This window comes from Falco naumanni, chromosome 2 (assembly GCF_017639655.2).
Source record: "Falco naumanni isolate bFalNau1 chromosome 2, bFalNau1.pat, whole genome shotgun sequence".
Classification (NCBI taxonomy): Eukaryota; Metazoa; Chordata; class Aves; order Falconiformes; family Falconidae; genus Falco; species Falco naumanni.
The window spans coordinates 68552101-68565703 of record NC_054055.1 but is presented as its reverse complement, the minus strand read 5'-3'; the positions used below and the strand labels follow the sequence as shown (position 1 = coordinate 68565703).

At 39.4% G+C, this 13603-nt stretch overlaps 1 long non-coding RNA gene across 1 annotated transcript in view; it reads right to left on the bottom strand.

Moving 5' to 3' along the window:
• The window catches only part of LOC121083865, a 32764-nt gene that overhangs the window by 17522 nt on the left and 1639 nt on the right, over nt 1-13603 (bottom strand). The window contains exon 2 of the long non-coding RNA XR_005826508.1: nt 8805-8958. This is a non-coding gene — a long non-coding RNA (uncharacterized LOC121083865). The remainder of the gene's footprint in view (nt 1-8804; nt 8959-13603) is intronic.

Sequence of the window (13603 nt, the reverse complement as noted above, 5' to 3'; positions counted from 1 at the left end):
AAGAGGTCACCCTTTTCTTATAAGCAATTAATCGGGGATGTTTTGGTTTTTTCCTGTTTTCCAGCTTGCTCCAGTAAAGATACCCATAGGATGTCCATCCACAACTCTCAGTATTACATACAAGCATAGTGTGGGCAAAACAAACTTAAGCGTTATTTCAGTGTGGTTACTTTCATGCAAACAGAGCTAATACAAACACTGTAATTCAAGCATGGATAATTCATGTTAACTCTTCACTGAAGACACATCCATCAGTGGTACACAGAAAGTGATTTTATCCTTGCTTTGTTTTCACTTAGGTTGCTAATTAAGAGAAGTTAATCTAAACAAGTTTGAACTGGATTCAAAGTATCATCCTCAGGGATTTTTTTTTTCTTGTTTACATAGATCAAATACAATTAATTGATGTAGACTTTTGTAATTTTTCTGGTGACGACAAGATCAAGTGCAGTAGCAAATGAGCAAAGACTGCAAAAATGGGTTCCAAAGCTTACTGCACCTCACTTTGTGGCGTCTTACACTTTTGTATCATATGACTACTTACAGCTAAGTGGAGCTGACCATCCAACAAAGGGACCAGTCAGGTCACTGAAATATGGAGTTGCCCTTTGCTTGTATTTGGATAATTCTGATGGATAAAATGTTGTTCAACATTACTCTGGAATGACATCAAACATTTTGCCTCCATACACAAAAAATTGCAGTCTAGACCGAGAGGAGGTTTTCAGCATCCTTGTTTTCTTCTCAATTTTGCAGAAAATTCTCTTCGAATTCATTATTAAATAAAGGCATTTAAAAAAACTAAACCAAACCTGCACTTTAAACTCAAAGAAGGATGAAGCCCCAGTGGAAAGAGGAAAGAGATTTTTTTCCTTTTACTGCCGTACCTACAGTTTTTGAAGGTGATTAACTGTTGTATGCTCTAATATTAAAAGGATTTTTTTAAAGGCATTTTATTGGGAGGATTCCTGATTTAAAGAGGTGCTTCAGGAAGTAATCAGCTGTTTTACTATCCTGTTTAGATAGCTACCTCTCTGCCACTGTAAGCTCTAGTAATATTCGTATCAGTATAAGCAATGTTATGGCACACAATCTCAGGATAAACTGTGTGGAAAGTGGCTTCTAACACTGAATCATCTACATAGCAAAAATATATGCCATTAATAGAATATACTTAGAAAGACAACAAACAAATATCACAGGTAGGCTGCCTAGGAGAAACAGGCTTTATCACTATGTCATCATCATATTCCTCCAACCTAATATAACAAAAATAACTTTGATCAGTCTGTTAAGAACATGATTTCAGAATAAAAACACTTGGATCTCTTTTTTCAGCGTCAGTCTATGAACATCAGATCAACTGCTTCAGCCTTTAAACTGCTTGCCTCATGTCACACTGCATCAACCAAAACAAGCAGAGGAGCTTTTGCTAGAAGTCTCTTGTTTAAAAAGGACTCTTGCAGGGGGTGAATTTCAGAGGAGCTTCCCCGAGCCTGGAAAATGTTTCCTGTACCAATGAGTTTATCCAGGGTTTTTTTTTTTGTTTGAGTCTGTCCATGCAGATTTCAGAAGCCAGTTGTTCTACCAGGTTTGACAACAAGGCTCTGAAAAACCCCACTTTTAACTCTAAACATCACCTAATACATCCAGAACCTAAAAACTCTAGCAATGTCCTCAGTTCAAAGGTCATGAGGAAACCACTGTGACCTGCTACCTAAGGCAGCTCAGCACCAATCAAAACACCATTGGTTCCTGAGGAGAAACAGCTTAATTAATCTAGTTCTGAATCGATAGTATTCTGCTTAAATATACCGATAAAAGGATTGAGCCCAAGAGCCAAAGTGTTGAGTAGTTGTATCCTGAGAAAATAACTCAGATCTTACCTGAATAGGATGACTCTGGAAGTGTGTGCTGCCACCTGGCTCCTCAGAGATCAGGGCAAATCTCACCTCACCCAGCGTCAACCACCTCTGCACCTCAAGGGAAAGAGTCATCCCTTCTAAGCCCAGGCCATTAGCCTGCAGCATGAGGAGATTATCTCCCAGCAAAGGCAATATTTGCACAGGGACCTCAGGGTCATCATGAAAGGGTATCTAGTCAGTAGAGGTTTTCTCCTAAATATGCCTGAAGACAGGGCATAAAAGATCACACGCCTTGCTCTATGTCTACTTCAGCAAAGGGCAGGAGAGAAGTGGGCAGAAGGCCAGGAAGGTCTGGACTGGGATGGAGAAGGAAGGAAAGAATGCCTGAGGGAACTAGACAAGGAAGCACTGCTCTTTGCCATGCAGACCACAGGACCACACTTGGTGGGTTTGGTTTTGCCAGTACTCATCCCCTAGCAGAGCAGCAGGCAACTTAAACCTCGGCTGCATTTTGGGGCTGAAGCAATGTCAGGTTATGCCACAGTGCCTCGCTACACTGCATGCAGTCCTGACGGGTTCACCTGAGACCTGCTACACTGTTCTGGAAGCTGCTACTTGCTTCAGTGATGCAAGTGATTCTTGGGACTCTGTTACTGAGCCATATACACACACACACACAGACACACACAGAGTATATATACAGGCTGTATACTAATAAATTAAACAGTCAGGGAAAGTTCCTGGGCAGGGGAAGTCCATCAGCTATACTACAAAATTACACTGTTAGAATACTTTCAGGCACAGCTTTGGTCTGTGCCAAATAGGACTTTGCCAAGCATAGTTCAAGAGTTAGTGCAGCCCTGGCACCACTTCCAGCAGGTGGTTTGGATGTGGTTGCCCTTTGCTGAAGGGTAAGAACTAGTTGCAAGCCAATTTGTGACAGTTGGTCTCAATGCCAGAACAGGGCCCCAGGATGCTTTGCCTACCACCAAACACAGCCTTACGCCTGCCAACTGAAGACATACTCGGCCTCTGCAGAAATTCAGGACCAGATGTGAGACGTTGTTCCCCAAAGGTCTGCAGACACTGACAGAGTGGATGGTGAGCCAGAATACTTCACTCAGAACTCCAGGGCACTCTCTGACATGTCTCTGGAGAGCAATACCTCATGCATGTGTGCTGCTATTAGCCTGAGTTACATTTCAGTGAGGTAAGCATTCCTTTTGGTGGCTACGAGAAATGGAAATGGAAGCATCACAGAGCATGGGACTGCTGCTGTTGTAGACAATATGAAAATTAAAAGGATTACACATCTTTCCACTTAGGTGTTCATTTCCATAGTTGTAATTTTCAGATGAGAGAGTATGTCCTGCTGCAGTCCCAGTAAACAAATATATGACTGTTAATAAATATATAAATAAATATATACTGTGGCCCATATAAAGTACAAATCATGTGCCTTACTACTATGCAATAAACCTCCTGGATTGCTTTAATTTAATTAATCAATGCATAGGAAGATTTTTATTTTAACATCAACTCACTCCTTAACTATTAGAGCTCACTCCCTGGAGAGAAATATCCCCAGTTATCGTAATTACTATATAGTTCAGCCTCTGCAAATTTTACACCATGCATTTAACTTTTGGTTTCATAAAATGTGAAGTGCAAAGTACGCACGATGTGCCTCCCCACACAACTTTATAGTAGCATTACCTACTTCCTAGCTTTGCACGCTTTTTGTACTTCTGACATGGAATTACACAAACACTAGCCATTCTTCTCTGTTACCAAAGTAAGGGAAAGCATTTGTTTGCTTCAAAAACACTTGCTATAAACCACTCCTCCATTGTGGTAGCCATTCAAAAACTGCACACTCAATTCTTAGAAAAATTCCCAGCAAAATTCCTGAAATCATCACAACAGGTCAGTTTGTGAACCTTTCTTTCAGGGCTGACGTATAAAACTTCTCAGACAAAACTCTTCTGTCTATAGATAGATTAATTCAACTTGCCTGACTTTCTTCTCATTTATTTTTAAGAGGTAGGAGCTACCCCTGTTAGAATGGTACTGACATACTAGGACTGTAGGACTGCTCCCAGCAATAGCAATGTATTATCTAATTTCCAAGAAAGAATGGTTTCTCTGCAGCTTCTAAGTGGCAGCCTGATTGGCAAATTAGTTATTCAAGAGATTCACTTTCCGAATATACTTGTTCTCCTATTTTTTCTTTCAGAAGTCTTTCTAGATATTTACTTGAGGAAAGATCAGGATAGATCATTGCTTGAAACTTGAAGATAACCTTGCCACTTGAAACACTGCATTGCATTTTTTAATTAAATACAATTTATCTGTATCCGGTACTTTTGATATTAGATGCTTTGAAGCCCTGGTTAAGCAACCTGAGGATGTATTCAAGAAACTGTTTCTGTGCATTTATGAATAAGAGCTTTTATTATCAGTCTTCTTTATTTAGGTGTTTTGGATACACACCATAGCTTCCTTCCTGCCACAGGCTTCTGTCCCACCATCATCATCTGTTTATTTTTACTCCTAAATGCATATTTGGAATTGTGACCTAAGAGAAAGCCTATTTTGTTAACGTGCTTCTCTGTTCTACTTCACTCAGTTATATTCCTTTTATTTCTGTATCTTCACCTTCATTTATTTAGATATTGACTTAGAAATTCTTTAAATCTTAACAAAGAGAAAAACCAGACATCTTTATTGGTTTGTGTTAGAACTACTCATAATGTACTATACATACCATTGCAATAAAATATATTTAAAAATCAGATTTTGATCTAAATCACAAAAATCTACCATAAATAGGGCCATAACAGCTTGTTAGCAGACAGTGAGAATATTGCTGTGGCAGAAAGGTTTCTAGGTTTTTCCAAAGACAAATTAAACAATGAGATAGTGGTATTAAAAGGAAGAATCTTCAGATATGGAATATGGACGAAGGTTCAAGAACATGGATTTGCTTGCAGCTACTCAAAATATTATCATATTCCAACAGTAATGTTTTTATAGATTAAAATCGTAAGTATAACTGGCAGTCTAAGGAGAAGTTATTTAGAGAAGATAACCATCTTATAAAATTGGTTTTGATTCTTTGAAACATTTGGCTTCCATCTGCTACAAATTATAAAGCAAGCACAGAATAGGTACAAAAGACAGAATATTAATTACTCTTTTTATTCTTGTCTTTGATTTATGGATACGAGCTTACTCGTGTTAGCATAAATGAATGCTATATATGTTGGTGTAATGATCATATTTAAGTAGAAATAAGACACTTCCCTGTCCACTCCATTTTTTTGGGTCAGTTTGTTCAGACATCTTTACTAGGGTTCAAAGAGGCTGCAAGCTGCATATATATAACTTCAAAGTGTAAATCAATTACTTATTGGCCAGCACCCACAAAAGGTTGCTAGAGCTTAACACTTAAACACTAGTGTGCTTGCCACCCTGACAAGCCACCTGATGACTCTCTACTGGCCAGACAGGCATCAGTTGTGGGGGGAAAGGCTGATTTCCAGGGCTCCTGAGGATGGTCCCTCAGTGTGGCAGAGATGCCATCTTCTACTGCAAGCTGAAAGTCCATAGCCTGAAAAAGTTCCATGAGCTGATCCTGGAAATGCTTAGGATGTGGTTTTGAAATCTCTTCTTGAATTCACCTCTTGAAATGGCGTGCATCGCATTAATAGTGTGTGCCATTAAAGGCAACAGCTTTGCTTACTAGGTGAGAAGCTCTTTAAAGAAATATGGCAGTCTTTGCTCAGTTCTGAAATGAATGTCAACAGAATTTCAAGTTCTAAAATGAATTTCAAGAGAACAGAATCTCCCCATTTTTGCAAGTATGTTCAGTCAACTATTCTCTGCCTTCATTAATGGTATCTGTTTTTCTCAGGGGAGATAACTGTTCTTCAGCTTCTGTTCGCAATTCCAATGCTTCAGGTTCAAAAAAATGCAGTTTTTAATGTTCAATTTTATTATAATCTTCCACTCTACATTTCTGTTAATTTGCTTCACTGACCTTAAACTTAACTTCTGAAGATTCCTAAATCTTATTTTTTTTCTGAATACCATATTTACTACCAGTAACAGCAGTGCCATTACTCAGTGAGAGTGACAAGTTGTTCCGTGTATTCTAACAGCTAAAACACATACATTACCATCATCTAGAACTCAACCTTAACTGAGAGACTTACCAAATATTGCAAAGAAGGTCTGAGAGTTTGTTAAGGTCCTCTAATATTTGAAAAGAGAACAATCATTCAGATATGTTGATTCATTTTGCCAGATTTGTTCTACTACTGGAGTGAAGAAGGGAAATATTTATCATCTAATTTCCAGTGTGAACATGAGAAGATGAAAATTTGCTTTCTCTTAAGAATTTCAAACAATTCCAATTTTGTACATCAAGTATTTGCATTAATCCGAGAAGACTAATGTGTGTTTGTGAACATTCTCAAAATAATTGGAATGTGCTTGACTATTACATACTGGCAGAGTATAAAAACCTCTTTAAATAGACCTAAATAAACAATTTAAAGTAACAATTAACATATAATTTGCAGAAAATTTAAAAGGGAAAAAGGTAAAATAAATTTTGTTTTCAGAACCCTGGTCTTCATTGCGAGGCCAACTGTTTGCAGGCTCCAATAAGGTGTTTACAAAGTGACCTGAGTACTATCCTGAGTGCACTTTAGCAAGTAATTCCTCATTTAATTTCATGTTCTTCAGTGTATAGTCCATTGTTTGAAATGGCACTGAGACAAATCCCTCACCAGAAAGATTTATTTATAAGTAACGTACACATCTGTAATTCTTAAAACACTCTATCAGTTTGACTAAGAGAGATCATTATCAGGTCAAGATGAAGGAATAGCCTTGACAAGATAGGAGGGAAAATGTCCGTATCAAGGCAAGAATAATAGCCCTATCAAGAAAAGTGGTAGGAAAAGGATAGATCCAGGCGTGTAAGGAATATCTCTGCCAGCTGTATCTCTCAATCCTTTACTTTGATGTCAAGAAAAAGTAGTTCTAATGCAGGAACAATAACCAAATACCTAACCATGAAGGAACTCCTTCAATATTATTCACAGGAGTGAAGTTACTCGTTTGTTTGAGCATTTTCAGAATCAGAGCTTTTATGACAAATGCATCTAAAACCAGTATTTTCCCCCTGAAGACTGACAACATTAGCAGTTTGTCAGGAAAGTACATTTAAAAATAAAAGTAACCTTTCTTAATCATTCTGCTGTTTAGACTTCACACACGCAATGATACTTGTCTGTAATGGGATTGAAGTCCTGCTCTTAACAGTTGCTGGTCCCAGAACTGCTAAACACATGGTCATCTTTTGTTCTCCTATTTTAGCAGAATGAAAATCCAAGGAAAATGAACATATAAAAGCTACCTAGCCAGGACCTGATCCAGCAGCCACAAGATCAGAGTCATACATTCCACAGACTCAGGCAAATCCAATCAGTAAAGTCAAGCCTGTATAGGCAGATGAGTAAAGTATGGAGCTATCCCTGAAGCATATGAAAGAGCAAAACACCAAATGATGTCAGCTATTGCAGACAAGTAAGTAAACTTGCCTTCAAGTTCTGTTTCAATGCTAGATTTATAAGAATGTAGAGGAAAGGGTACTGATAGGAGAGTCACACAGACATACAGAAGGGAGGCAAAGAAAAAAAAATGTCTATCCTATTGATCCCACAAGAGTTACATGTAATTGGCTCCTCTACACTTTTATTTTTAGTGTATGAAACTGCATTTTAAAATTTTGAATAGTATCATATTTTCCCTGACAACTCCACTCTAAAGAAGATCTTTTTCTGAAGGTTCCTTGCATTAAAAAAATGTGTATCTCTTTCCATATTTGCTCAGAACCTCTAGATTCAAACATAAACTTTTGATGAAATTCCTGTTTGATTCTCTCTTTTTAATGTATCCGGAAGACTGGAAAACTAGCAAACACATCCCAAGGGACAGTGAAGTCCTCTGCCAAGAGATATTTAACAAGCTTTTTTATTTTGCCTTGCTTTTACTTAAGTAAATTGAAATAATTTAATATGATCTGTTTTAATCACATTGTATATATATCTAAGCACATATTGACCTTTCCATATACCTTTATAAATGACTGAGAAGGCTTGGCCAAAGAGACTAAATGTCTGGCATCCTTTAAAATAAGCTGGAGCCTACTTACCTCCATAAGGTTCACAATAATTTGCTGCCAGCCAACCATGTCCAGCTGGATTGTGGCAGCATGTTATAAATGACACGACTTGTGTCATCGATAAGTAAGTACATCTGTCAGTTTGTGACTATGCTTAGAGAAGCTGGAGATTCCTTCTCTTTTTTTCCTCCGAAATCTGCAAACTTTCTCTCCCCTGTTTTGCCTCCCTTTTTGAAACAGAACTATCATAATCTGAGAAATACAGTTGTTTGCTGCAGATGTTCAAATTTAGGCTGACATGCAGTATTAGATTCTCACATGTAAGGAGGTGATGATTCAGGCAGTTTCTACTGATACTTATAATAATCTTAATTATGTGTGCTATTTCACAAGTTAGCTCCAGACTGCATCATTTGCCCTCTTAAGCGCTTTCTTTCATGACTGAAAATGGCAGAGCAAGAGATGTCAAAACAGAGACTGCCTTTCTACCTGCAGGTCAGATGGTTGAGAAAAGAAAGCATTCAATAGCATTTCCTATTCTTCTAAGGATTATTTCCCGCAGTTGCAACTTGGCCTAAAGTGGTCAGTGGTTGACAGGCTCTCCAGGCTAGCATAAAACGCCTGGAGGCGGAACTATTTTCCAGGCACCAGCCTAGTTCTTGGAGAGCAGAGCACTACTTCTGCATTCAGGTTAGCTCTTCTTGCACTGATGTTCAAATGCTAAAGAAGCTTCCTGTGCTTACCTCCCCCTCCAACCATACCCACACAGGACTGCTGTGGACTAAGCTCTTCTTCTTGTGCAGTAGAACAACAGGAAGGGATCTTTTCCAGGTGTCACACTGACTGGGTCTTCAGGTATTGGCACTCACAGGGTAGACTGTAGGTAGTGCCTTGTTGCTGCAGTAAGATAAAAGCCAAAAAGAATGATCAATTCTTTTCTCAGAACATCGGGGGAAGACATCTGTATTATGTTAGATACTTGGTTTTGCTGGGCGCTTTATAGTCTTGACATAGATTCAATACAGGCACATGAATTTCTTGTTTCTGTAAAGAGTCCTACAGCAAGAAACTGCAGATTACTTTATTATTTGAATATAATGGTCAGAAAGTAACAGCAGTACTTGGTTTTTTTTTCTTAATCCAGATTCTATTTGTCATTCTCTTTCCTTTTTATTTCTGTGAAAGATGCACCGTATGTATTTCTTTAGACCACCTGTGGAAGCCCTGATGACTCAGAAGCTTCAGCTGCTATGGCTGTTTTAAAACCTGAAATCTTTTAAGTCATACTTTCTTGTGTTTCATTATTCACAGACTGGTTCAAAGCCTGCTAAAGTTAAAGATTCCTTTTCAGCTCTCAATTGGCTAGTATTTTGGTCATAATTTTAATTTTAAGGGAAGAAGAAATTTAATTCTGAATAACCATTCTGTCCTCTTTAGAGCATCTCCAAGAAGTATGGAAAAGTGTTAGGTGCTGGATCTGCCATTTCCTGAGCTCCAAAGACAGAGAGGACCACTTTTATTCTTTAACTTTATAGCTCCCATCCAGCTTTCAGCACATGAACGCAGTCTCCTGCCAGAGTAGCTTGTGGCCAAGGTGACTACATCCTTAACAACGGGCCTCCTCAGCAGGAGTAACTTAGTGTCTGGGACCACAGCACTCTACGGGATAGTGCTTAGTCATTGACTGTCAGGCACCCTGCATGAATTTTAATCCAGCAGGAAAGACATGAGGCCACAGGAAGGTGCGTCCCAGCCTTAAAACCAAAATGGAGCTTGCAGTCTGACAAAGATACAGATGGGAGTTCACAACCTCCAGCAGCATCCATAAACTGTACGTTGCCAAACTCCATGCATTGTCCCAGGAGGACATGCTCTGAGATGTATTTTTGTTACCTGCAAGGTAGACAGGACTTACAGTGTCTACTCTCTATCTAAACATGAATCTTGGGAAGAATACACATTTTGAAAAACTATTTTTTTCTTCTATTTATTCTGAATATATGTATGTCTCCAGTACTTAGAAAAAATCAATAATGAAAAGTTTATAAATCTGAACAGGTTCAGTAATGGGAATAGCAATAAATTTCCTTCTGTGTGATGAAGAGATAAAACTACTACTGCTTTGTGTCTATGGATGGGGGAGATAATTTGTATTTCTGGTTCTATTTTTGGCTGTTCCAAGCAGCCCTGCCATACAGGGAAGGTGGCCCTAATCAGTGCTGATGTGACTCCATCAAGGTCACTCCATCTCTAGGCCAGTCCTTAGGCCTCTTTGACTTAGCAGTATAGGCACAGCTTCTGGATATAAGTCAGCTCTGACTCAAAGTTGCTGCTAGAATCAGTAATGACATTAGTCTTAATTATACAGATACAAAAAAGTCTGATGCAAACCCTAGCGTAAAGAACAGCTCAAAATGATTCTATTATTGAAATACTGAATCAGCAATAGCAACAGAGATAAACATATGGAGGCAAAGCGTATGGTAGACAAATGACAAAGACACATTACATAGTCTAAAAGCACTTGCCAACTAAAAATAGGCCCAGACACTGCACTTGGATCTCTTTGGGCTGACTCTGGCATCCATGTGGAATAAAACTATCTTCAGATGCCTCCACATTACAACCATACAAGTTCTCTTTCTTTCTGTTTGTAAATTCAATGGGGGTTACTTGACCACATAAATTATGGCAGAGCTGGAATATAATACTGCAGAAAAGAATGCTCCCCAAAATGCCTTGCAGTGCTCAATGATAGCCGTAAGCTGTGGAAAACTCCCCCAACCAACAACCCTCAGACTGTGAAGAAAAGACAAAACAGATGCACGGCTGTGATCCAAAGTACAGTGAAGAACTGGGTAACATCTTCTTTCATGGAGAAGGAAAGCTGTAGGAAGGAACAAAACAGGGGGCACTGCTTTACAAGCAAAGATACCTGGCTATTTTTGATTTATCTTTACTAACTCTGTGCTCAATCCAAAGCCAAAGCACTTAACTATAAAACGAAATATGATACCTCTGTATTTGGTGTTGTCATGTAAATTTGTTTTATATTTGATAAATACTGTTGGAATAATGATTCTTAAAATCTCTCTCACAGCAGAATTGGTTGACAGCCACCTAAGTGCTGTGCCTTTTATAGTGTATCATAATTGACAACCCTTAGGTAGCTAGAGTATGCAGTCTATGAAATGGAGCGTGCTTGCTCTACGTTTGAAGAAAAGTAGGTGCAATGAAATGGTTCTTATTACTAGCTTTTTAAAACAAAATTTATGTGTGTGCATTTACAAAAGCATGACTTCTGGATATATCAGCCTCAAGCCTTTCAATAGTGATGAAAAAGATCAATGCAGAACAATTTCTATGTCAAAAAGCACACACAAGCCATAAAGTATATATAAATTACTTAACTGGAACAGAGTTAAAATACTGCTGAATTCTCCACATTTTTAACATGCATTTTGTTTTTCCCAAACACATACTGATCAGCTTCTGAAACACAAAGCTTTTTGTCAAGCCACCCTTCTCCAGTGCTCTCCCTAGCCAAGAACTCGTTTGTTGTTGAACACTGGACTCAGGTGTTCCTGAATTTCTCTGGGTCTAACGAGAATCCAGACAATGCCCCTGGCTAGGCTTTGAGTAATGTTCTCAGCATGTGGATGCTCTGCCTAGCATCCTCAGGCTCTGCCACCCAACCACGCAGTCCCTGGACAAGCACTGGTGATTGCTGTCCCTTTTTTTGGCACAGGTGCCGCAGAACGTCAGCCAAAATACTTACAGCCTGAGGAAGAAAGGCACAGGGGAAACAGAACAGAAAATAGTTTATAAGAATAAGTTTAGTTCAGAATTCAAAACCAAATGTACTCTTTTATTTCTGTTTAGGGAAAACCCTGAAAAACACAGGCATCTCTTCAGAAGTGGATTTAATTATGGCATCCTGAGAAGTTTTAATTTTCCTACAACTATGTGCTTTGTCTTCTGGTTCACGGAGTCCCACCCTCTCTGCTGCCGGTTAGCTTGTTCTGTCACGTGGCAGCAGATCCTGCTAGATTCTCCATGAAGTCCTTGCCCTCTTCTCCTGTGCAAGTTTTTTGTATGTGGAAGCCTAAGATACTGCCTTCAGCTCACTGCAGGTCAGAAGACTTTATCAGGGAAACACCTCTGTACATTTGCCCTGCCTTTCTACTCTTCTGTAAGCACCTATCATTAGCCACTGGTAGAATGAAGCCATCACACTCAATGGACCTTTGGTCTGACCCAGTACTGCCATCCTTGCCACCTTCTTGTCTGCATCTATGGGGCAGTGAGCTGGAGATACATCTCCATCAGTGCCACTGGGATACCTGTTCCTCAGGCAACTGGTTTTCACATTACCCATACCAGTAACCTGAACTCATGCTATCTACAAATCTACATTACGAAAGGATACCTGAAATCTCACTGCAGGACTGTCCGCATGTAGGCTGGTAATGTAAGCAATCAGCAAATTTGGACTGAAGCTCAGCCTTAGGTTTGTGTTCAAGAATTTGCATATACTACAGATGTGCCCCTCAGGCTGTCCCCTGACCAATGCACATGGCAGGCTCAGCCTGGTTTCCTTATTTCACATTCAGTGACTTTTCATTTCAGAAACCTCAGGGCCCACACAAAAGCACCATTTTCTTAATGTCAGGCCATCCTTCAAAGACAGCACTCCAAAACTTTTATCATCCCAAATTATATGCTTACCCTCATTACCTAAGTCTTAAAACAAAAGCAGGTAATGTGCTGCAGGCAACAGTCCCCAGTATGTGATTGCATAGAGCACAACGAACAAGTTACATGACTATATGGGTAATTAGGTTCACAATTTGAGCAAATCCCCAGAGCTGAACGTTGCCCAGCTGGGCTCAAAAAGGACATTCCTGCCACACAAGAGACTAAAGATCCACAGAGGGCTTAGCAAAGCATTGGGGTAGTTTGCATGGATTAGGTAAGCATCTACTGTCTGTCAACTAAATGCAGAGATAGAAAAAGTCCTTTGGAGTTAATCTTGGGGTAAGTAGATTAAACACGGTTTTCTTGCATTTCCCTCCACCTCGGTCTCAAACTTCTGACAGAGATATGGGATGCAGGTGGTTGAGCATGTAAATAACTTCCGTTCATTTTTCATCTTACCTTGGCTTGTGCTAAAAACTGATTTTGAACTGGCAAACCCAGATTCCTGCCACTTGAGCAGAAGTGGCAATCTTTCCACTAGAAGGAATCTTTTTGGGACACATTAGCCATGCCCACTGTGGAAGTACATTTTCTTCAAAGCATCCCAAGTAATAACTACAAGCACTAGTTCTTGGCTATACAATCAGTCTAGAAACCAGTCACTGAGGCATCTCTGCACAAGTGTCTTCCAGCGACAAGCAAGCCCAACTAAATTTGGCAGCAGCAGGATGGCTGGGAAATACACCTGGTACTTGTGCAAAAATCTTCCATCTCGAAGGGGCAGCCATTAATTTCTAAGGGCTGACGACTCTAAAGATCCAAGACACACAACATGGCCCTTGTC